Raw genomic sequence first — 23,764 nt, 5'->3', positions numbered from 1 at the left:
GCAGCCGACCACAGCCGACACTGAGTCCGTCTGTCTGAAAACTTTGAGCCTCCGACCAGCCCCTCCGATACAGCCTCCCGAACGCCATCCTTTGCCGAGCGCCTTCGACCTAGCCCCGGCCGCTGAAACACACAAAGCCGAGGACTCGGGGTCTTCTCCTCTGGAAATTCTGGACCACACAGTAGCAGCGACAGCGAAGCGGGCATTTCAGAAGTGTTCCAGATGTTCTTCCATACTCTCACATCCGTCTCCATCAAATCAGAATTGTGCATGGTCCCCTACTTGACAGACTACAGATATCATTCACCGGAGAGGCCGCGTGCACTGCCGTCGCGCCGCCATCTTCTCCTCCTTCGAATGCCTCCACAATCTCTTCAGCCACCTCTTTCAGAATCCTGGGGAGTAGTGCATCTGGTCAGGTGACTTATCTACCTTCAGACCTTACAGTTTTTCTCATCATGGCAACTTCACTCACTTATGCCCCTTGACACTCTCGAACTTACAGCATACTGCTAACGCTTTCCACAGTGAAGACTGATGCAAAATATTTATTCAGTTCATCCACCATTTCCTTGTCCCATTGCTCCCTCTCTAGCACCAGTTTCCAGCAGTCCAATAGCCATTCCCGCCTCTCTTTTGCACTTTGTGTATTTATCTGAGGGGCTTCGTGGTTTTTCGGCAGCGCTGTCAGAACCTGGTTATTTAATTGGTTATTTGTTGTCAGTGAAGGTTTGTTATCTTTCAAATTTGTGCTTGTTTTCAAAGCTGAAAGATCAAAGTAAATTTGTTTTCAAAGTATATATATGCCAGCATATTCAATTCTGAGATTAATTTTCTTGTGGGCATTCAAAAAGAAACACTATAGAACCAATGAAAAACTGTACAGAACAAGATGGACAAGAAAACCGTGCAAATGCAAAACATAAAAACAAATAAATAATAATAAATAAATATCAAAAACATGAGATGAAAGTCATCTTTTGTCAGTGGTGCGTTACAGTTAAATTGGCACAGGAGGCCTTACACATGTTGGGGAGCGAGAGATTTTATAAATGAAGTTTCCACGGAATTTCAGCTTTATTAGCAAGGGCAAATAAAAATAAGGCAAGGACACACGGAGTGGTCATTGTGTGAGGGGACCAGTATTAGATTGGGAAGGGTTTGGCGGGAACAGACTTAACAGGCTTGCGTGAGGTAAGTATTTGGTGAGTTTCCTCTTCTTCATTCTTCATTCCTCGTCTTTAGGAGCACAGTTAGTGCAGTGAGAATGGCTCCAGAGGCAGAATGTGAGATGTGGGAATTCTGGGCCTCCAGCCTTCTGGAAAACCACATTTGCACCAGGTGCACTGAGCTGCAGCTCCTCAGAGAGCATGTTTAGGAACTGGAGCTGCAGCTCGATGACCTTTGGCTCATATGGGCAACTGAAGAGGTGACTGATAGGAGCTACAGAGAGGTAATCACCCCTCAGTTGAAGGAGGCAGGTGGGTGACTTTCAGGAGAAGGAATGGGCAGCCAGTGCAAAGTACCCCTGTGGACGTTCTCATCAATTATATGTATACTGTTTTGGACATTGTTTGGGAAAACCTACATGGGGGAGCTGCAGTGACCTGTCTTTGACTCTGGGTCTGGCACTGTGGCTCAGAAGGGAAGCGGGGAGAAGAGGACTTTAGTAGTGATAGGGGATTCCATAGTTAGATGAGCAGACAGGAGATTCTGTGGACACAATAGAGACACTTAGATGATAAGTTGCATCCCAGGTGCCAGGGTCAGGGAAATCTTGGACTGGGTCCACAACATTCTAACGGGGGAGAGTGAGCAGTCAGAAGTCTTGGTACGTTGGCACCAATGACATGGGTAGCAAAAGTGAGGAGGTGCTGAAATGAGAATTTAGGGAGTGAGGTAGAAAGCTAAAAAAGCAGGATTTTCAGGGTTTGCAGTCTTTGGATTGCTGCCTGTGCCATGTGCCAGTGAGGGTAAGAATAGGATGAATGTGTTGCTGAGAAACTGGTGAAAGAGGCAGGGTTTCAGATTTCTGGATCACTGGGATCTCTTATGGGAAAGGTATGACCTGCACAAAAGGATGGGTTAGACCTGAACCTAAGTGGGTCCAATATCCTGGCAGGCAGGTTTGCTAGAGCTGTTGGAGGGGAGGAGGGTGTTGAACTAATCTGGCAGGGGGATTGCAACCAGAGTGATAAGGCTGAGATAGGGCTGTTGGTATACAAAAGGCAGTGTGTAGCGAGACTGACAGGAAAGACAGGCAAATGATGGGACAAAATTGCAGTCAGTGGGTGAGTTGCAGTGTAACGGGGGACAAAGGGTGATGGATACAGGACTGAAGGTATTATATTTGAATACACACAGTGTACAGAATAAGGTAGATAATCTTGTGGCACTGTGAGAGATTGTCAGGTATGATGTTGTTGGCATCACTGATTTGAGGCTGAAAGAGGATTACAGTTGGGAGCATAATGACTAATGGATACATATTGTATTGAAAGGGCAGGAAGGTAGGCAGAGAACAACAGGAATTCTGCAGATGCTGGAAATTCAAGCAACATACATCAAAGTTGCTGGTGAACGCAGCAGGCCAGGCAGCATCTATAGGAAGAGGCGCAGTCGACGTTTCAGGCCGAGACCCTTCGTCAGGACTAACTGAAGGAAGAGTGAGTAAGGGATTTGAAAGCTGGAGGGGGAGGGGGAGATGCAAAATGATAGGAGAAGACAGGAGGGGGAGGGATAGAGCCAAGAGCTGGACAGGTGATAGGCAGAAGGGGATACGAGAGGATCATGGGACAGGAGGTCCGGGAAGAAAGACGGGGGGGGGGGTGACCCAGAGGATGGGCAAGAGGTATATTCAGAGGGACAGAGGGAGAAAAAGGAGAGAAAGAATGTGTGCATTAAAAAGAGTAACAGATGGGGTACGAGGGGGAGGTGGGGCCTAGCGGAAGTTAGAGAAGTCAATGTTCATGCCATCAGGTTGGAGGCTACCCAGACGGAATATAAGGTGTTGTTCCTCCAACCTGAGTGTGGCTTCATCTTTACAGTAGAGGAGGCCGTGGATAGACATGTCAGAATGGGAATGGGATGTGGAATTAAAATGTGTGGCCACTGGGAGATCCTGCTTTCTCTGGCGGACAGAGCGTAGATGTTCAGCAAAGCGGTCTCCCAGTCTGCGTCGGGTCTCACCAATATATAAAAGGCCACATCGGGAGCACCGGACGCAGTATATCACCCCAGTCGACTCACAGGTGAAGTGATGCCTCACCTGGAAGGACTGTTTGGGGCCCTGAATGGTGGTAAGGGAGGAAGTGTAAGGGCATGTGTAGCACTTGTTCCGCTTACACGGATAAGTGCCAGGAGGGAGATCAGTGGGGAGGGATGGGGGGGACGAATGGACAAGCGAGTTGTGTAGGGAGCGATCCCTGCGGAATGCAGAGAGAGGCGGGGAGGGAAAGATATGCTTAGTGGTGGGATCCCGTTGGAGGTGGCGGAAGTTACGGAGAATAATATGTTGGACCCGGAGGCTGGTGGGGTGGTAGGTGAGGACCAGGGGAACCCTATTCCTAGTGGGGTGGTGGGAGGATGGAGTGAGAGCAGATGTACGTGAAATGGGGGAGATGCGTTTAAGAGCAGAGTTGATAGTGGAGGAAGGGAAGCCCCTTTCTTTAAAAAATGAAGACATCTCCCTCGTCCTAGAATGAAAAGCCTCATCCTGAGAGCAGATGCGGCGGAGACGGAGGAATTGCGAGAAGGGGATGGCGTTTTTGCAAGAGACAGGGTGAGAAGAGGAATAGTCCAGATAGTTGTGAGAGTCAGTAGGCTTATAGTAGACATCAGTGGATAAGCTGTCTCCAGAGACAGAGACAGAAAGGGGAGGGAGGTGTCAGAAATGGACCAGGTAAACTTGAGGGCAGGGTGAAAGTTGGAGGCAAAGTTAAAAAAGTTAACGAGTTCTGCATGCGTGCAGGAAGCAGCGCCAATGCAGTCGTCGATGTAGCGAAGGAAAAGTGGGGGACAGATACCAGAATAGGCACGGAACATAGATTGTTCCACAAACCCAACAAAAAGGCAGGCATAGCTAGGACCCATACGGGTGCCCATAGCTACACCTTTAGTTTGGAGGAAATGGGAGGAGCAAAAGGAGAAATTATTAAGAGTAAGGACTAATTCTGCTAGACGGAGCAGAGTGGTGGTAGAGGGGAACTGATTAGGTCTGGAATCCAAAAAGAAGCGTAGAGCTTTGAGACCTTCCTGATGGGGGATGGAAGTATATAGGGACTGGACATCCAAGGTGAAAATAAAGCGGTGGGGGCCAGGGAACTTAAAATCATCGAAAAGTTTAAGAGCGTGAGAAGTGTCACGAACATAGGTCGGAAGGGATTGAACAAGGGGTGATAAAACAGTGTCGAGGTATGCAGAAACGAGTTCGGTGGGGCAGGAGCAAGCTGAGACAATAGGTCGGCCAGGACAGGCAGGTTTGTGGATCTTGGGTAGGAGGTAGGCAGAGGGATTGACATGGCTGTGTTGGTAAATTGAAATCAAATCCTTAGAAAGGGGTGAAATGGGATCAGATGTAGAATCCTTACGGGTAGAGTTAATAAACTGCAAGGGTAAAAATACCCTGATGGGAGTTATACACAGTTAGGGGATTGGGAAGCGTTTAAAATCTAATGGAAGACAACTAAAAAAAAATGTACGAGGGGAAAATGAACTTATGAAAGTAAGCTAGCCAACAATATCAAAAAGACTACTAAAAGTTTTTTTCGGTTATGTAAAGAGTAAAGGAGAGGTGGGAGTAGATATTGGACTGCTGGAAAATGATGCTGGAGAGGTAGGAATGGGGGAGAAGGAATGGCTGATGAACTGAATCTGTATGTTGCATCAGTTTTGACTGTGAAGATACTAACTGAGAAGAAACTTACAGTATGGTGGAAGTTCAAAAGTATCAGGGGGCAGATATGAGTGTAGTTGCTACTACAAGGAAGAAGCTGCTTGGGAAACTGAAAGGTCTGAAGGTAGGTGTTGCCTGAACCAGATGGACTACACTGCAGGTTTCTGGAAGGGGTAGTTGAAGAGATTGTGGAGGCATTAATAATGATCTTTCAAAAATCACTAGGTTCTGGAATGATTCCTTTGGTTTGAAGTAGGTTAAAGGGTCAGCACAACACCAGGGGTACTGTAATGCTCTGTGTTCCATGTTCCGTGCATGCTTTTGAGGTAGGGAGTCAAAATCCTCAGCACCATTCTGAATCTCCCTTCTCTACTTTGAGCAATTGTGGGCCAGCGCTCCCTAGGAGTTATTGAGGGTGCAGCATGGGCCACTGGTGAGATACGTATTGGTCAGCATGGAAAAATTAGGTTGAAGGGCATGTTTCATTGCTGCATATCTCAATGAATCTCTGACCCGATACTATAGGAGTATGTTTACTATACTCCCCCATTGTAGGAAACATTCTCTCTATGTCCACTCTGTCTAGGCCTGTCAATATTCAATAGGTTTCAGTGAGATCTCGCAAATGATGTTGTACTTAAAAAGATAAGCTATCTCTACTGAATGTAATTTTGTATGATTTTTATTATGAATAAAGCATATTTTTGAAATGTAAGACATATAAGAAAAATATTTATTCATTGTTTATTCAGATAAAATAATCCTTTGAGCTGTACCACCCAGAGTTAACCCTAGCCTAATCATGGAACAATTTATAATGACCAATTAACCCTACGAACTGGTAGATCTTTTGTCTGTGAGAGAAAATCAGAGCACCCAGAGGAAACCAACGTGGATACTTCCTACAGACAGTGGCAGGAATTGAACCCAGGTCACTGGTACTGTAAAGCTTTGTGCCAACCACTATGCTACAGTGCCACACTGAAGTATTGCGATTGCATTTCCTGAGGCAGCTCATTCCATATGCAAACCACACTCTGTGAGACTTTCCAGAACTTTTCCCATCTGAATTAAATCATAAACCTTTGCACATTGTTATATGAATTTAGGGTAAAATGATTCAACAAACTCATAAGTTCTTTGAATTCTTTATCAGCATGTCTTTCTGATCTCTGCAGTTTTCTCATTAAGCTATTGGTAGGGACTCTCACTGTATTAATTAGGATTAAAATTATCCGATTAACTGTGCAGTCAACCCTGCCTTTGTGGCCATTTTCCTTTCCTTATTTTGTTTAAACAGAAATTATTAGATTTTCCTTCTCTCCATAATGTTTTTTTTTCCAGGCAGAAGTTTCAGGAACAAAAGCCCTGCTTCCCAGCACAAGGAACACAGACAAAATGCTGCAGGAACTCAGCAGGTCAAGCAGCATCCACGCAGGGGAACAAACAGTCAACATTTCAGGCTGAGATCCTTCATCAGGGCTTTATGCCAGTATGTAATACCTTTAACATTTGAGAAAAAGGATGTTTTCTGGTTTAAGAAGTTTATTTATTAGCTTCAGACTTGTTGAGTGCACATGTCTACAACCGTAGTCCTTATGGAGATCAACTGAAAAGGCACAAGATATCTCCTAAAAGTAACGTTCAGCCCTACTGAGTTAGAGAAGAAAAACTACCGACTGTACATAGTAAGTTACGTCTGCTTTCACCACCAGTCCCGGCAGTGCATTACAGACAACCATACCTCTCCATGTAAAAGCAGTGAAAAATTAGATTAGATTAGATTATGAGAACACTCAGTCCTCTTTTATAGTCATTTAGAAATGCATACATGCATTAAGAAATGATACAATGTTTCTCCGGGGTGATATCACAGAAAACAGGACAGACCAAAGACAGAACCACATAATTATAACATATAGTTACAGCAGTGCAAAGCAATACCATAATTTGATAAAGAACAGGACATAGGCACAGTAAAAAATAGTCTCAAAGTCTCGAGTTGATCGACTCCCGGGTCCCCGACAGCAGGCGGCAAAAGGGAGAAACTCCCTGCCATAAACCTCCAGGCACCGTCAACTTGCTGATACCTTGGAAGCAGCCGACCCTGAGTCCATCCGTCCAAAAACTCTGAGCTTCCGACCAGCCCTCCGATACAGCCTCCCAAGCGCCATCCTCTGCCGAGCGCCTTCGACCTCTCCCTGGCCGCTGAAACAAGCAAAGCCAAGGATTTCGGGGCCTTCAGCTCCGGAGATTCCTGTTACCACACGGTAGCAGTGGCAGCAAAGCAGACATTTCAGAAGTTTTCCAGATGTTCTGCTGTGCTCTCACGTCTGTCTCCATCAAATCAGGATTGTGCACAGTCCCCTACTTAACAGTTAACAGATATTCATCACCGGAGTGGCCGCGCGTGCTGTCGTCGCGTTGCCATCTTCTCCCCCTTCCTGGGAGGATTGTCTGTTTATTGACTGTTTATTCATTTCCATAGATGCTGCCTGACCTGCTGAGTTCCTCCAGCATTTTGTGTGTGTTGCTCTGGATTTCCAACATCTGAAAACTTCTCTTGTGTTAGTGAAAATAGTGAAAAACTGTGCCTGGCACATCTTTTTTAAACACTCTCACCTATGCCCTCCAGTATCTGATGCTTCTACACGGGGTGGGGGCGGGGGGAGAAAGCACTCTATTTACTCTATCTGTTAACTTTTGTAACTTTAAAATTTTAAACTAATTCAAAGGAAAACACAGGAATCCAGCAATGCAGGTTTAACTTTGTCTTTACTTTAAGCAAGGCACGCATGTATCATGTGGTACTGTAATGACGTACGCAATTAATATATTTTTACATATAACCTGTAATTAGATAGATGGATAGATAAATACTTTATTGATCCCAAAGGAAATTACAGTGTCACGGTAGCATTACAAGTGCACGGATCTGTGGAATTCTCTGCCACAGCAAACTGTTGAGGCCAGTTCATTGGCTATGTTTAAGAGGGAGTTAGATATGGCCCTTGTGGCTACAGGGGTCAGGGGGTATGGAGGGAAGGCTGGGTTCTGAGTTGGATGATCAGCCATGATCATAATAAATGGCGGTGCAGGCTCGAAGGGCCGAATGGCCTACTCCTGCACCTATTTTCTATGTTTCCATGTTTCTATATACAAACATACAAATATTAGAAGAGAAGTCGAAAGAATGCAAAATAAGTTACCTCACGCAGTCTAACAGGAGGGGGTCATCACTTTCCCAGCTATAGGTTGACTCATTATAGCGCCTAATGAACGAGGGTAAGAACGACCTCATATAGCGCTCTTTGGAGCAGCACTGTTGTCTCAGGCTATTACTGAACGTGCTCCTCTGTTCAGCCAAGGTGGCATGCAGAGAGTGAGAAATATTGTCCAGCATTGCCAAGGTTTTCCGAGGGTCCCTTGTTCTACCACAGCCTCGAGTGTGTTAATTATTTACACAGACATGAATGATTAATCGAACAACTTATGCACAGGATTACTTAAATATTATGTAAATACTCAACCCTGTCCATGCCTCTCTTAACTTTATAAACTTCTATCAGGTCTCCCTTCAGCCTCCAGCACATCTTATAACTCATGCGCTCTAATCCAGGCAGCATCCTGGTGAACTTCTCCAGTACCCTCTCCAAAGTTTTGATATCCTTCCTGTCACGGGGCAACGAGAACTGCACACAATATTCCAAATTCAGCCTAAGCCTAGCTTGACTCCAAATGCAGTCTAATCCAGTATTGAAACGCAAACACGAGGAAATCTGCAGATGCTGGAAATTCAAGCAACACACATAGAAGTTGCTGGTGAACGCAGCAGGCCAGGCAGCATCTCTAGGAAGAGGTACAGTCGACGTTTCGGGCCGAGACCCTTCGTCAGGACTAACTGAAAGAAGAGTTAGTAAGGGATTTGAAAGTGTGAGGGGGAGGGGGAGATCCAAAATGACAGGAGAAGACAGGAGGGAGAGGGATGGAGCCAAGAGCTGGACAGTTGATTGGCAAAAGGGATATGAGAAGATCATGGAACAGGAGGCCTAGGGAGAAAGAAAGTGGGAGGGGGGAAGCCCAGAAACACACACACACACACACAGAGTAATAAATAAATAAATAACGGATGGGGTATGAGGGGGAGGTGTATATATATATTCTTTTTCTCTCGCTCCTTTTTCTCCCTCTGTCCCTCTGACTATACCCCTTACCCATCCTCTGGGCTTCCCCCCTCCCCCTTTTCTTTCTCCCTGGGCCTCCTGTCCCATGATCCTCTCATATCCCTTTTGCCAATCACCTGTCCAGCTCTTGGCTCCATCCCTCCCCCTCCTGTCTTCTCCTATCATTTTGGATCTCCCCCTCCCCCTCCCACTTTCAAATCTCTTACTAGCTCTTCCTTTAGTGAGTCCTGACGAAGGGTTTCGGCTCAAAATGTCGACTGTATCTCTTCCTAGAGATGCTGCCTGGCCTGCTGCGTTCACCAGCAACTGTTAATGTGTGTTGCCCAATATTGAAACGACTGACTATGAATAAAGTCCACGTATAAATAGTTATACATAGTATGTTGCTACATAATGAAGTCCTCTTGTGCTAACTGTTCAATTGGCCACTAGCTAAATTAAAATACATGCAGAGAAAATATGAGCATAGAAGCTAAATTCCTATTAAAACTTTTCCTTCAATTTCCTCCATCAACTCATACAGACACCAGGAAGCATAGTTTTGTAAAGTGGTAATTTCATCATCATCATCATCATCATTATGAGCCATGATGTATGTCGAAGGTGACCATCGTCTTAGATCATGATTACTCTCCGTAAATTTTCTACAGAAGTGGTTTGCCATTGCCTTTTTTTGGGCAGTGTCTTTACAAGATGGGTGACTCTAGCCATTATCAATACTCTTCAGAGATTGTCTGCCTAGTGTCAGTGTTCGCATAACTAGAACTTGTGATATGCACCAGCTGCTCATACGACCATCCGCCACCTGCTCCCATGTTTTCACGTGACACTAACCGGGTGTGGGGGGTAAGCAGGTGCCACAGTTTGCCCAAGGGTTACCTGCAGGCTAGCAGAGGGAAAGAACATCTTACACCTCCTTTGGTGAAGATGTATCTCCACCCTGCCTCCCAGATTTGGGAACAGCTTCTTTCCAACTGTGATAAGACTGCTGAATGGATCCTGACCCAGATCTGGGTCGTACCCTCCAAATATCCAGACCTGCCTCTCAGTTTTTTTGCACTACCTTACTTTCCCTTTTCTATTTTCTATTTATGATTTATAATTTAAATTTTTAATATTTACTATCGATTTGTACTCCAGGGAGCATGAAGAGCAGAATCAAATATCGCTGTGATCTGCCCTCTGGTATTAGACTTTTCAACTCTGGGAAACAGATATTCCCTGTCTACTCTTTTGATTCCTCTCATAATCTTATAAATCTCTATCAAATCTCCCCTCGGCCTCCACTGCACCAGAGAAAACAACCCAAGTTTATCCAGCCTCTCATGATAGCACATGCCCTCCAAACCAGGTAGTATCCTGGTGAACCTCTTCTGCACCCTCTCCAAAGCCGCGACATCTTCCTACAGTGGGGCGACCAGAACTGTATGTGAACTGTGTGCGACCAGAACTCCAGATATGGCTTAACCAGAGTTTTATAAAGTTGCAACAGAACCTCTTGACTTTTGAACGCAAAGGAAATCCATGAGGTCAAAGGGAGAAAAAGCAAACTCATTACAGACAGCGGCTGGAATTAAGCCCAGGTTTCTGGCGTTGTAATAACGTTATGCTAATTGTTATGCTAACCTGAGACAGGCCGTGAGGTCAAGAGTCCATCTTAATGTGCTAGGGGATGATGCAACAGCCTTGAATGACAAAAGCTTCCAGAAGGCAGTTGCAGTGAGGTAGTGATCTCCAAGATCAGCTTCATGATCCATCACATGTGCAAAGCATTCAATAGGGTGTGTGAGTTTGGTGTGATCTAAATGACAGAGATTAGTCTTACTCTGGTCCTGGTTCTAAGCCTTAATTAGCATTTTCCCAGTGCAAATCACAACGCTTTTAATTGCATGTCAGCAGCATCAAAATTGATGATTAATTCAGTGGTATCAGTTGACATCTCATTTACCATGTGATGCCTCCACTTCTACATTAAGATTAAGTGTGAATAATTACTATAACATTTCTGGAGTGTGCTTTTGCTGGAGAATATAATCCTTATTTCATATTGTTTTGCTTTTAACAAGGAGTTAATTAAAGTTTAGGGCATGACTTAAAAAAGTATAGGAGCCTGAAGATCCACACGCAAAGATTCAGAAACAGCTTCTTCCCCTCAGCCATCAGATTTGTGAACAGTTCGTGAATACTACCTCTCCTTTTGCTCTCCTTTTGGATATTTATTTATCTATCTATATATCAGTTTTCTATTTATTTCTTTATATGTTATTTATTTGTTCTTATCTATGTAAATTTTTATGTCATGTGGAGCACTGCTGCTTCAAAGCAATAAATTTCATGATGCTCCCTAGCTTAATCACATCCTTCCTATGGCGTGTCATCATTAGAAAGAGAAACAAGAATGGCCATATTAAGATAAAATACAGACCAGTCATAAGAACGATCTTGCACTTAACATCAGCAAGACCAAGTAACTCATTGTTGGCTTCAGGAAGGGGAAGCCAGGAGAACACACATCAGACCACATTGAGGGGTCCGCCGTGGAAACGGTGAGAAGCTTCAAGTTCTTAGGTGTCAACATCACAGAGGTCTGGGTCCAACACGTTAATGCAATCATGAAGGAGGCATATGAGTGGCTGTATTCATTAGGAGTTTGAGGAGATTTGTTACGTCAGTGAAGACTCTAACAAACTTCTGCAGATGTACGGTGGAGAATATTCTAACTGGTTGCATCACCATCTGGTATGGAGATTCCAATGTACAGGCTCACAGGATTGTAGACTCAGCCAGCAACATCACGGGCACAACCCTCCCCACTGTTGAGGGCATCTTCAAAATGCGATGCCTCAAGAAGGCAGCATCCATCACTAAGGATCCTCACCACCCAGCACATGCCTGCTCATAACTATCATTGGGAATAGGTACAAGAGACTGAAGACTCACACGCAACAGTTTAGAAACAGCTTTTTCCCTATTGCCGTTAGATTTGGGAACAGTCCATGAGCGCATGAACACTACCTCGCTGCATGTCTTTTAGCTTTTGTAACTTATAACAATCCTTACATCTTGCACTGTATTGTTGCCGCATGATCACACATTTCACAATGTACTTGATGATAATTAACCTGATTCTGACTCTGATGATCAACACATACACACGGGGCTATACGAATTGTTCATTCTTATGTTATTGACATACCAGTTTGTTCCTCTGGCAGGAGTCTCAGACATCCGTGATATTTTGACAGCATGATCCTTACAAAGTCAAGCTGTCTTCCATTGAATGGGAGCGCAGTAGGGAACCTTTGGCTCTTCACCATCCGTGCTGTGGGATGAGACATGGGGTCAGATGAAAATATCATCAACTGTGAGTAGTGGGAAATTAAATACACTTCCACATTTTCAAGAAACCACTGTGACTGATCTGACTGCCATTTCAAATATCCTTTCAGGCATCGTTTGCATTTCCATCTGGGAGATGGAATGAATTATATTCAGTTTCACCGCACCTGGAAGCAGTCATTATATATGTCGCAGGTGAGTGCAGATGTTTGTCTGTGGGGAATTTGAATTCATGCCCTGGACCAAGGGTGGCCTTTATTTCCCATCCATGATTCCTCTTGGGAGGGAGGCAGAGACTTTTTCTCTTCACCTGCTATAGTGTTATGGAGTCATAGAGAAATACAGTAAGTACAGGCACAGGCCCTTCAGCCCATCTAGTCCATGCTAACCTGGTCCTTTGCCCAGTCCCATCGACCCATCATATCCTGTCTTGGAGTTGGACAGTCTGTGTGGGTGGGTGGGTGGAAGGGAGGAAAGGGGCTTGTTTTTATGCCGTTGTTTTGTTGTTTGGTTGTGTTCTGTCTTGTTGTTTATTTATTTTTTATATAGAGATATAATGTGGAACTTGCCCTTCTAGCCCAACGAGCCACATCACCCAGCAACCTGTCTATTTAACCCTAGCCTAACCATAGGACAGGGTGTATGGGGTGCCCAGGGAGGGGTAGACACTCTGGTGAAGGGGCATGTCGTGTCCATTCTGGGGCAACTCACTCAGCTTTGGTCCCCATCAGACACTCAGCTCTCACCTGTGGCTCCAAGTAGCTGTTTGCATGTGAGAGCAGCGACACCCCAGTACACTGCTTCGACAGGTGGGCTAAACCAGTTTGAGGGTAGCCGGGGGCACCACGCTTTTGTGAGATAGGGACTATTCTATCCATCCTGTCCTAGCATGCAAAGTCAGCTCTGGTGGACTGGGCAGATGAGATCTACTGTGAAATCCAACGGACGGGAAGGCGCTGCTGCATTGCCCCATGGAGATCAAAGGGCATAACAAGGAATTGAAGATGTCATGGTCATTCACTGCAACAAGACCCCAGCTTGTGATACTTTTTTGTACCGCTAGACCTGGACTTCAGAGATCGAGAGAGTAGAACTGCCCCAATGCAATGGCTTTTCCACTAAAAACTCTCCTGCACAGGTTTCCCCTCATCGGTGGACAATTACTAAATCACAGGACAATTTACAACGACTAGTTAACGTACTAACTGGTACATGTTTGGAATGTGTTCAGTATTGTTCAGCAGTTGCCGAGCATTGGACCATGAGCACGTAACAATGAACATTATGTCTCTTTTTGCGCTACTTACGTAACTTTTAAAAGTATATGTATTTCTTATTTTGGGTGGCAGGGTCGAGATATGTCTTTACCACAAGACAAGGTGTAGCCCCTGCTTAGCAATACCCCTCCATCACCTGCTCCCCACCCCTCCACTGATCAGGGTCATGTGAAGCCATGGGAGCAGGTGGTGGATGGTCGTATGAGCAGCCGGTGCAGATCACAAGTCCTGGTTATACAACCACTGACACCAGGCAGACAATCTCTGAAGAGTATTGATAATGGCTGAGGTCACCCATCTTGTCAAGACCCTGCCCAGAAGAAGGTAACGGCAAACCACTTCTGTCAAAAAAATTGCCGAGAACAATTATGGTCATGGACGGTCTATGTCCACATGAAGAAGACTATTAATTGCTGCAGTTTGAAGTTTGGTCTGCTGGAGGTGTCCTGAAAAAGTGTCTTGGCCTGAAATGTCGACCGTTTATTCACTTCCATAGATGCTGCCTGACCTGTTGAGTTCCTGCAGTATTGTGCGCACGCTGGAGGTGTGAGTCACTGGAAGGAAGGCTCACTTTGCTTTCTCTTCCATGGGTGGCATTTAAACAACCAAGACCCCAGAGCTGAAAGTATCTAATTCATGTGTGCCCATGAGAGTCAGCTGGATTGGGAGAACTTCCATCCGTGAATGAACTGGAAAGGATTCCAAAGTCTGTTCAGCTACAGGAGGGAGCCATGGTAGTGTAATGAAAAGCACAATTGCTTTACAGTGCCAGAGATCACTGATCAGGCCAAAGAGAGGGACAGAGCAATGATGACAGGCAATGATAATGATAACAGATTGGAGAGAAAACAAAAAAGGAGGAATGAGAGAGAGAGAAAGAAAGAGACAGAGGCAAAGTGATAGTGTTTTCTCTCTTTATCCTTCTGTATGTGTCTCACTCTCTTCTCTCTCCCTCTCTCTCTTTCCCTTCTTTCTCCTCTATTTCTCTCTCTCTCAATCTCTCAATCTCTCTTGGCCCTGCCAGTTTTCCTTGACATCTTGAAGACTTCAATCAAATCATCTCAAATCCACCATAATTCTAGATATGGTGCCTAACTATAGAAGCAAACTAGTTCAAATTATTGTTTTCTGTGGTACTTAAGCACTAAAAGTGGAGTTAATAATGGATTGAAATGTCATATAAGCATGATAGCCCACAGTAATTGTTGTAAGATTGTTTTTTTATATATAATTCCGTCAGCTTTGGCTTCCAAAACGTAACGCTCAGGTAATCGATTGAAAGTGACAGGTAGATCAATAATCATAGATTTAACATTAATTGGGAAAAGACCTTGAGAAAAGAGATAGAAGATGTTAATGAGAAAAAAAGAAAACCCAAGGCTTCAGTAAATCAAATATAGAAAACGTTGGAAATACTCAGGGGTGAGACAGCAAATGTGGAGAGAATTAGAATTGATTATTTATTTATTTAGCGATCCAGGCCCTTCCAGCCCACTGAGCCACACCGCCTGGCAACCCATTGTTTTAACCCTAACCTAATCACAGGGCAATTTACAATGACCAATTAACCTACTAACTGGTACGTCTTTGGACTGTGGGAGGAAACCAGAGCACCCGGAGGAAACCCACACATTCATGGGAAAGAATGTACAAACTTGCTTACAGAGGATGCTGGAATTGAACTGCGAACTTTGATGCCCCAAGCTGTAATAGCACTGTACTGACCACTGTGCTATCATGGCCCCCAATTATTATTAATATAATTATAATTGTTATTGTTGTCACATGTACCGAGATACAGTGTAAAGCTTGTCTTATATACTGTTCATACAGATCAAGTCATTACACAGAGTACTGAGTTTGAACACGGTAAAACAGCAACAGAATGCAGAATAAAGTGTAACAACTACAGAGAAAGTGTAGTATGGGTAAATAATAAGGTGCCAAAGTGCAAAGTTCAAAGTAAATTTATAATCAAAGTACATACCTGTCACCATATACAACCCTGAGTCCTGAACAAGGGTTCCAGCCCAAAATGCCAACCGTACTTTTATCCATAGATGCTGCCTGGTCTGCTGAGTTCCTCCAGCATCTTGTGTGTGCTGCTTGGATTTCCAGCATCTGCAGATTTTCTCTTGTTTGTGATTTGACAACCCTGAGATTTGTTTTATCGCAGGCATACTCAATAAATCCGATAACCATAAAAGAATCATATGATAATGAGGTAGATTGTGAGGCCAAGAATCCACTTTATTGTACAGGAGACGATAACAGTGGGATAGCAGCTGTCCTTGATTCTGGTGGTATGTGCATTCAGTCTGCCGTGTCTTTGGCCCAGTGGGAGGGGGGAGAAGGGAGAACATCCAGGGGAATATTCTTAGGAGTCTCTCGAAAGCCCCTATTTTATTTGCCTACACCATCATCCAAACTTGAGGGGCAACAATTTTGGTATTGGTTTACTATCATCACATGCATCAAAATACAGTGAAAAGCTTGTTTTGTATACTGTTCATATCGATCAGATCAGAATCAGGCTTATTATCACCAGAGTGTGCTGTGAAATTTGTTAACAGCAGCAGCAGTTCAATGCAATACATAATACAGAAGAAAAAAACCAAAATAAAATATTAACAATAATAATAAATAAGTAAATCAATTACAGTATACACATATTGAATAGATTAAAAATGGTGCAAAAAACTACATATTAAAAAAGTGAGGTAGTGTCCAAGGGTTCAATGTCCATTTAGGAATTGGATGGCAGGGGGAAGGAGCTGTTCCTGAATCGCTGAGTGTGTGTCTTCAGGCTTCTGTACCTCCTACCGGATAGTAACAGTGAGAAAAGGGCATGCCCTGGGTGCTGGACGTCCTTAATAATGGAGGAGAAGATGGCAGTGTGATGCAGCTCACAGCGGCCACTCCAGTGGTGATGTCTGTTATTTGTCAAGTAGGGTGCTGTGAACTATCCTGATTTGATGGAGACAGACGTGAGAGCACGGAGAAACATCTGGAGAAACTTCTGAAATGCCTGCTTCGCTGCTGCTGCTACTGTGTGATCCAGAATCTCCGGAGGAGAAGGCCCCGAGTCCTCGGCTTTACTTGTTGCTCGGCGGCCGGGGTGGGGTCAAAGCGCTCAGCAGAGGATGGTGCTCGGAGAGGCTGCGTCGGAGGGACTGGTCGGAGGCTCGAAGTTTTTGGACGGACTCAGAGTCCGCTGCGGTCGGGTGCTTCCAATGCATTGGCAAGTTGTCAGCGCTTGGAGGTTCGTGGCAGGGAGAGTTTCTCCCTTCTGCCGCCTGCGTGAGATGATGAGTTGATTGGGACTTTCAGACTTTTTTTTACCGTGCCCATGGTCTGCTCTTTATCAAATTACGGTATTGCTTTGCACTGTTGTAACTATATGTTATAATTATGTGGTTTTGTCAGTTTTAGTCTTGGTTTGTCCTGTTTCTTTAGTGATATCATTCTGGAGGAACATTGTATTATTTTTTAATGCATTCATTTCTAATTGGTGGTAAACGAGGACTGAGTGTCCTCATAATCTAATCTAATCTAATCTAACGGGCGCTAGTAATGGATCGTTACACAGTGCGCTGAGGTAAAACAGTAACAATGCAGGATAAAGTATAACAGCTCATGAAGGAGTGCAATGCAGGTAAATGAAAAAGTGCAAGATCAGAATGAGGTAGATTGTGAGACCCAGTCCAATTTATCATACTGAAGAACTATTCAAGTGCCTGATAACAGTGGGATAGAAGCTCTCCTTGAGCCTGTTGGTACAAGCTTTCAGACTTATTTATATTCTGCCCGATGGGAGAGGGGAGAAGAGAGAATGTCTGGGGTGCATAATTCCAAATCCACTTACTCGGGGGTCAAGTAGTATCGAGAGAGAAAGAATTAACATTTTGAATCAAACATTCTGTTACCTCTGTTCCTATTCCTACAGATATTTTTTGACTTGCTGAATATTAACTGTATTTTCTGTTTTTTTTTATTTTATGCAGAATATCTCAGGGTGTCTGGGATTTTGGATGCAGTCCCACAAGTTGATCCCATGATAATTTTAGAAGAAAGCAGAATAGAATTATTGAGTAATTTATTTTTATTACTTTATTTAGTGGTACAGCATTGGAAACAGGCCCTTCTGCCCATGCTGACTAAGGTACTCTTTTAAACTTGTCCCATTTGTTAGCAATTGGCCTGTATCACTCTAAACCTTTCCCATCCTTGTAGCTGATCAAGTAGTTTTTAGGTGTTGCTAATGTACCTGTCTCAACCACTTCCTCTGATAGCTTGTTCTGTATAAGGATCAGACCCTGCGTTAAAAAAAATGTTGCCTCTCAAGCTCTGATCAACTCTTTTCACTCTCACCTTAAACCGATGTCCTCTAGTTTTTCATTCTCCAACTCGAGATGAAAGACTGTGGTGGATTCACCCTTTCTATGCCCCTCATGATTTTATACACCTCCTCACGGTTACCCTTCAGTCTCCGATGCTCTAAGAATGAAGTGTTTGACTGCTGAACCTCTCCCTATAACTCAGGCCTTCAAGTTCTGGCCACATTTTCATGAATCTTCTTTTCTGGGGACTTACTCACTTTAGTCACTACTTTTGTTTCTGGCTTCTTCCCACTTCCTTTGAAGTCCTGATGAAGGTCTGAAACATCAGTGATACAAACCGACATATTCCGCAGATGCTGGAAATCCAGAGCAACACACACAAAATGCTGAAGGAACTCAGTAGGGCGTAGGCCACGCAGCATCTCTGGAAATAAATAAACAGTTTATGTTTTAGACCAAAACCCTTCTTCAGGACCAAACTCAAAATTAAATATCAGCTGTTAATTCCTCTCCTTAGATTCTGCTTGCCTGCTGAATTCCTCCTGCATTTTGTGTGTGTTGCACTGAAACTTTGACTGTTTATTCCTTTCAATGGATGCTGCCTGACCTACTGAATTCCTCCAGCAATTAGCGTGTGCAACTTATCTTTGCATTCTTTCCATCTTAATGTGGTTCGTTTGTAAAGTATACACCCAGTAGTTACTTTATTAGATACACCCGTACGTTTACTCATTAATACAAATCTCTAATCAGCTAAGCACATAGGAGCAACTCAATGCATAAAATGCATGTAGACATGGTTAAGAGATTCAGTTGTTGTTCAGACCAAACCTCAGAATGGGAAAGAAATGTGATCTAAGTGATTTTGACTGTGAAATGATTGATGGTGCCAGATGGGGAGGTCTGAGTATCTCAGAAACTTGCTGATTTCCTGGTATTTTCACAGGCAACAGACTCGAGAGTTCACAGAGAATAGTGCAAAAGTCAAAAAAAAAATCCAGTGAGTGTCAGTTCTGCGGGCGAAAACACCTTCTTAATGAGAAAGGTCAGAGGAGAATGGCCAGACTGGTGCAAACTGACAGTAAATCAAACAAAACACATTATGACAGTGGTGTGCAGAAGAGCATCTCCGACTACACAACACGTTGAACCTTGAAGTGGATGGGTTACAGCAGCAGAAGACCACAAGCCTGCACGAAGTGTAAAGTAAATGGCAAAACCATCTGGAGCATTGATGTACAGAGGGATCTTAGAGACCAAGTCCATAGTTCTGTGAAAGTGGCAGCACAAGTAGATAGGATGGCAAAGAAGGTGTATGATCTGCTTGCCTTTACTGGTGGGATCATTAAGTAGAAAAGTTGGGAATTCATGTTGCAGCTCTATAAAACTTTGGTTAGCCTGTACTTGGAGTAATGTTCACAGTATTGGCTGTCCTATTAGAGGAAAGATGCGGAGGCTTTGGAAAGAATGAGAAAAGGTTCACCAAAATGTTGCCTGGATTAGAGAGCACTAATTCTAAGGTGTGGATGGGCAAACTTGGATGTTTACTCTTGAAACTGAAAGAAGACCCTAATAGACATTCATCAAATTACGAGAGGCATTGATAGAGTAGACAGCCTTTTTCCAAGAATGGAAATGTCAGAACCAAAAGGGCACGGGGTTAAGGTAAGAGGGAAAAGTTTAAAGGAGATCCTTTAACAGAGAGATCGGTGGGTACCTGGAATGCACTGCCAGGGAAAGTGGTGGAGGCAGATACGATGGTGGTATTTAAGAAGTTGTTCGACGGACACATGAATATGCAGCGGAGGGGATCATGTGCAGGCAGAAAGATTTAGTTCGGTTTGGCATTGTGCTTTACACACACACACACAATGAAGGATCTGTTCTAGTGCTGCACTGCTCTATGTGCTATGTCAATTTCCAAAGTCCTTGGCAAGGAAGTAAAATCGATGAGATACAAAGTGGCTCAATGGATTAAGAGCTGCCTCAGTGACGTCTGCTGAGCTGACAGTGCAAGTAATTGAATTAGGAACATTGTTTAAGAAGAACTTGGATAGATATGGAGGGGTGAGGCAGGAAATTGGGGCTAAGTGGGCTGTCAGCTTGGATTAATTGGGCTGAATAGCCCGTATCCCTGTTGTATTGTTCTATGTCTTTATGACCTACAGCAAAAGGGTTGTTCTATCACACAAGTGGTTAAAGAAATTAGATCTAAGTGCTTTGGACCTCAGCTGAACATAGAACATAGAAGAGTACAGCACAATACAGGCCTTTTGGCCTATGTTGCTGTGTTGTCCTTTTAACCTACTCTAAGATCAATTTAACCCTTCCGTCTGATATGACCTTCCATTTTTCTATCATCAATGTGCCTACCTAAGAGTTTCTTAAATGTTGCTAATGTATCTGTCTCTACCAACACCCTTGGCAGAGTGATCCATGTACTCCCACTCTCTGTGTAAAAAAACTTACCTCTGACAGCCCCCTAGACTTTCCTCCAATAACTCCCCTCCACACCATCCACCACCATTACTTTATCATTACCTTATGTACAGACACTCCTGTACCTAGCATCGTGTTATGGATCTATCAGTCTATGTAAATAAAATATCTTATGTATTTATATTGTATTTATTGAGTTTATTTAAATTATTGTGTTCTTTATCTTTTATTTGTTTTGGTGTTGCATTGGATCTGGAGTGACAATTATTTCATTCTACTTTACACTGGTGTACTGGAAATGACATTAAAGTAATTTGCAATCTTACGAAGTGTGAAGTGGTTAATTTTGGTAGGTCATATTGGAAGACAGAATATAATATTAATGGTAAGACTTTTGGCAGTGTGGAGGATTGGTGAGATCTTGGGGTCCATGTCGATAGGACACTCAAAGCTGCTGCGTAGGTTGACAGTGTTCTTATGCGTATGGTGTAATGGCCTTCATCAATCGTGGGATTGAGTTCAAGGGCCGTGAGGTAATGTTAAAGCTTTTTAAGACCTTGGTTAGACCCCACCTGGAGTACTGCATTCAGTTCTGGTCACCTTGCTACAGGAAAGATGTGGATACTATAGGGAGAGTGCAGAGGAGATTTACAAGGATGTTGCCTGGATTGGAGAGCATGTCTTCTGAGAATAGGTTGAGTGAACTTGGCCTTTTCTTCTTGGAGCGACGGAAGATGAGAGGTGACCTGATAGAGGTGTATACGATGATGAGAGGCATTGATCATGTGGGTAGCCAGAGACTTTTCCCCAGTGCTGAAATGACCAGCACGAGGTGGCATAGTTTTAAGGTGCTTGGAAGCAGGTATAAGGGGATGTCAGAAGTAAGTACTTCACACAGAGAGTGGTGGGTGCGTGGAATGCACTGCTGGTGACAGTGGTAGAGATGGATACAAAAAGGTCTTTTAAGAGATTCTTACATAGGTACTTGGAGCTTACTCTAACCTACTCTAGAAACTTCTAGAATTTCCCTACCGCATAGCCCTCTATTTTTCTAAGCTCCAGAGGTGATCTTATTGTTACCAAATTTCTACTATTTGTTCATTATATTGTACGACGTAGGCGATCATAGTCTTTTCATGATGATGGTTGTTCTTTACAAATTTTTCTGCAGAAGTGGTTTACCATTGCCTTCTTCTGAGGAATGTCTTTACAAGACCTTAGCCACTATCAATATTCTTCAGAGATTGTCTGCCTGGCATCAGTGGTCACATGACCAGGACTTGTGATATGCACCAGCCGCTCATACGGCCATCCACCACCTGCCCCCATGGCTTCACGTGACCCTGATTTGGGGGCTAAGCAGGTGTTACACCTTGCCTGAGGGTGACCTGCAGGCTAGCGGAGAGAAGGAGTACCCTACTCCTCCTTTGGTAAATTTCTACTACTATGCATAATAGAAGCACTCATATAACAAAATTCACCAAAAACAGTCAAATGTTATAACTGCAGAATTAGTATTCTCATTCAGAGAGTGATCTTTCTTAAATATGCAAAGTTTGTAGAGGGCTAAGGGGTGGATGCTGAGATTCTTCTACGAGTGGGCATAATGAAGGCAAGCACGAACGTACTCCTTCACTTCCTTCATTGTATGTATGTGTGGAGGCTCTGGACCTGGAACCCAAAGTGTCTTTGTGCATCCACGCCACGTTAATATGATATATCTACCAGAGCACATGCATTGGAAGTGACTGTGGGTTAAGTTCGAGGAAATGTGTGGGATTAGAGTGTGATATAGAGTGGTGGGTGCGTGGAACGCGCTGCCGGTGTGGTGGTGAATGCAAATGCAATAGAAGTGTTCAAGAGGCCCTTGCAAGGGCACATGAATGTGCAGGGCAGGCGATGGGCAGGCGATGGACATTGCGTGGGAGGAAGGGATTAATTTAGTTGGGCATTTGATTACTAATTTAACAAGATATTCTATGTGTTGTTTGCTCACTTTTTGTCATTTGCATCTACATCGGTGGTAAGCAGGTGGAACAGGTCAAAAGCTTTAAGTTCCTTAGGGTCAATATCACAACTGACCTGACTTGGTCCAACCAAGCAGAGTTCACTGCCAAGAAGGCCCACCAGCGCCTTTACTTCCTGAGAAAGCTAAAGAAATTTGGCCTGTCCCCTAAAACCCTCACTAATTTTTATAGATGCACCGTAGAAAGCATTCTTCTAGGGTGCATCACAACCTGGTATGGAAGTTGTCCTGTCCAATACCGGAAGAAGCTGCAGAAAATCGTGAACACGGCGCGGCACATCACACAAACCAATCTTCCGTCCCTGGACTCATTTTACACCGCACGCTGTCAGAGCAGTGCTGCCAGGATAATCAAGGACACGACCCACCCAGCCAACACACTTTTCATCCCTCTTCCCTCCGGGAGAAGGCTCAGGAGCTTGAAGACTTGTATGGCCAGATTTGGGAACAGCTTCTTTCCAACTGTGATAAGACTGCTGAACGGATCCTGACCCGATCCTGACCCGAATATGGGCCGTACCCTCCAAATATCCGGACCTGCCTCTTGGTTTTTTTGCACTACCTTACTTTCCCTTTTCTATTTTCTATTTACGATTTATGATTTAAATTTTTATTATACTTACTATTGATTTGTAATCTAGGGAGCATGAAGCGCAGAATCAAATATCGCTGTGATGACTGTACGCTTTAGTATCAATTGTTTGGCGACAATAAAGTAATAATAATAACAATAATAATTTGTGCAATTTGTTCCTTTTTGTTTGTTGGGTGTTTGATGTTTTCTTGAACGGGTTCCACGGTGTTTCTTTGTTTTGTGATTGCCTGTGGGAAGACGAGTCTCAGAGTTGTGTTCTGTGTGCATACTTTGACAATAAATGTACTTAGAAAGTTTGAATCTTTGAACAAGTTTGGTACAGATATGATGGGCCAAAAAACCTAATCCTGTGCTGTATGGAATAGGCAAAGAAGTGGCAGATGGAATACAGTGTAGGAAAGTGTATGGTCATCTACTTTGGTAGGAAGAATATGGGTGTAGGCTTTTATAAGTGGGGGGCAAATTAAGAAATCTGAGGTGGAAGGGGACTAGGGAGTCCTATTGCAGCATTTCCTAAAGGTTAACTTGAAGGTTGAGCCAGTGGTATAGAAGGAAAATCTAATGTGAACATTCATTTTGAGTGAACTAGAATATTAAAGCAAGGATGTAATCCAGAGGCTTTATAAGTCAGTGGAGAGGCCTCACTTGGAGCATTGTGAGCTGTTTTCGT

This window comes from Mobula hypostoma, chromosome 11, assembly GCF_963921235.1.
Source record: "Mobula hypostoma chromosome 11, sMobHyp1.1, whole genome shotgun sequence".
Lineage (NCBI taxonomy): Eukaryota > Metazoa > Chordata > Chondrichthyes > Myliobatiformes > Myliobatidae > Mobula > Mobula hypostoma.
The sequence above is the reverse complement of the archived record's forward strand: the minus strand, read 5'-3'. Positions refer to the sequence as shown.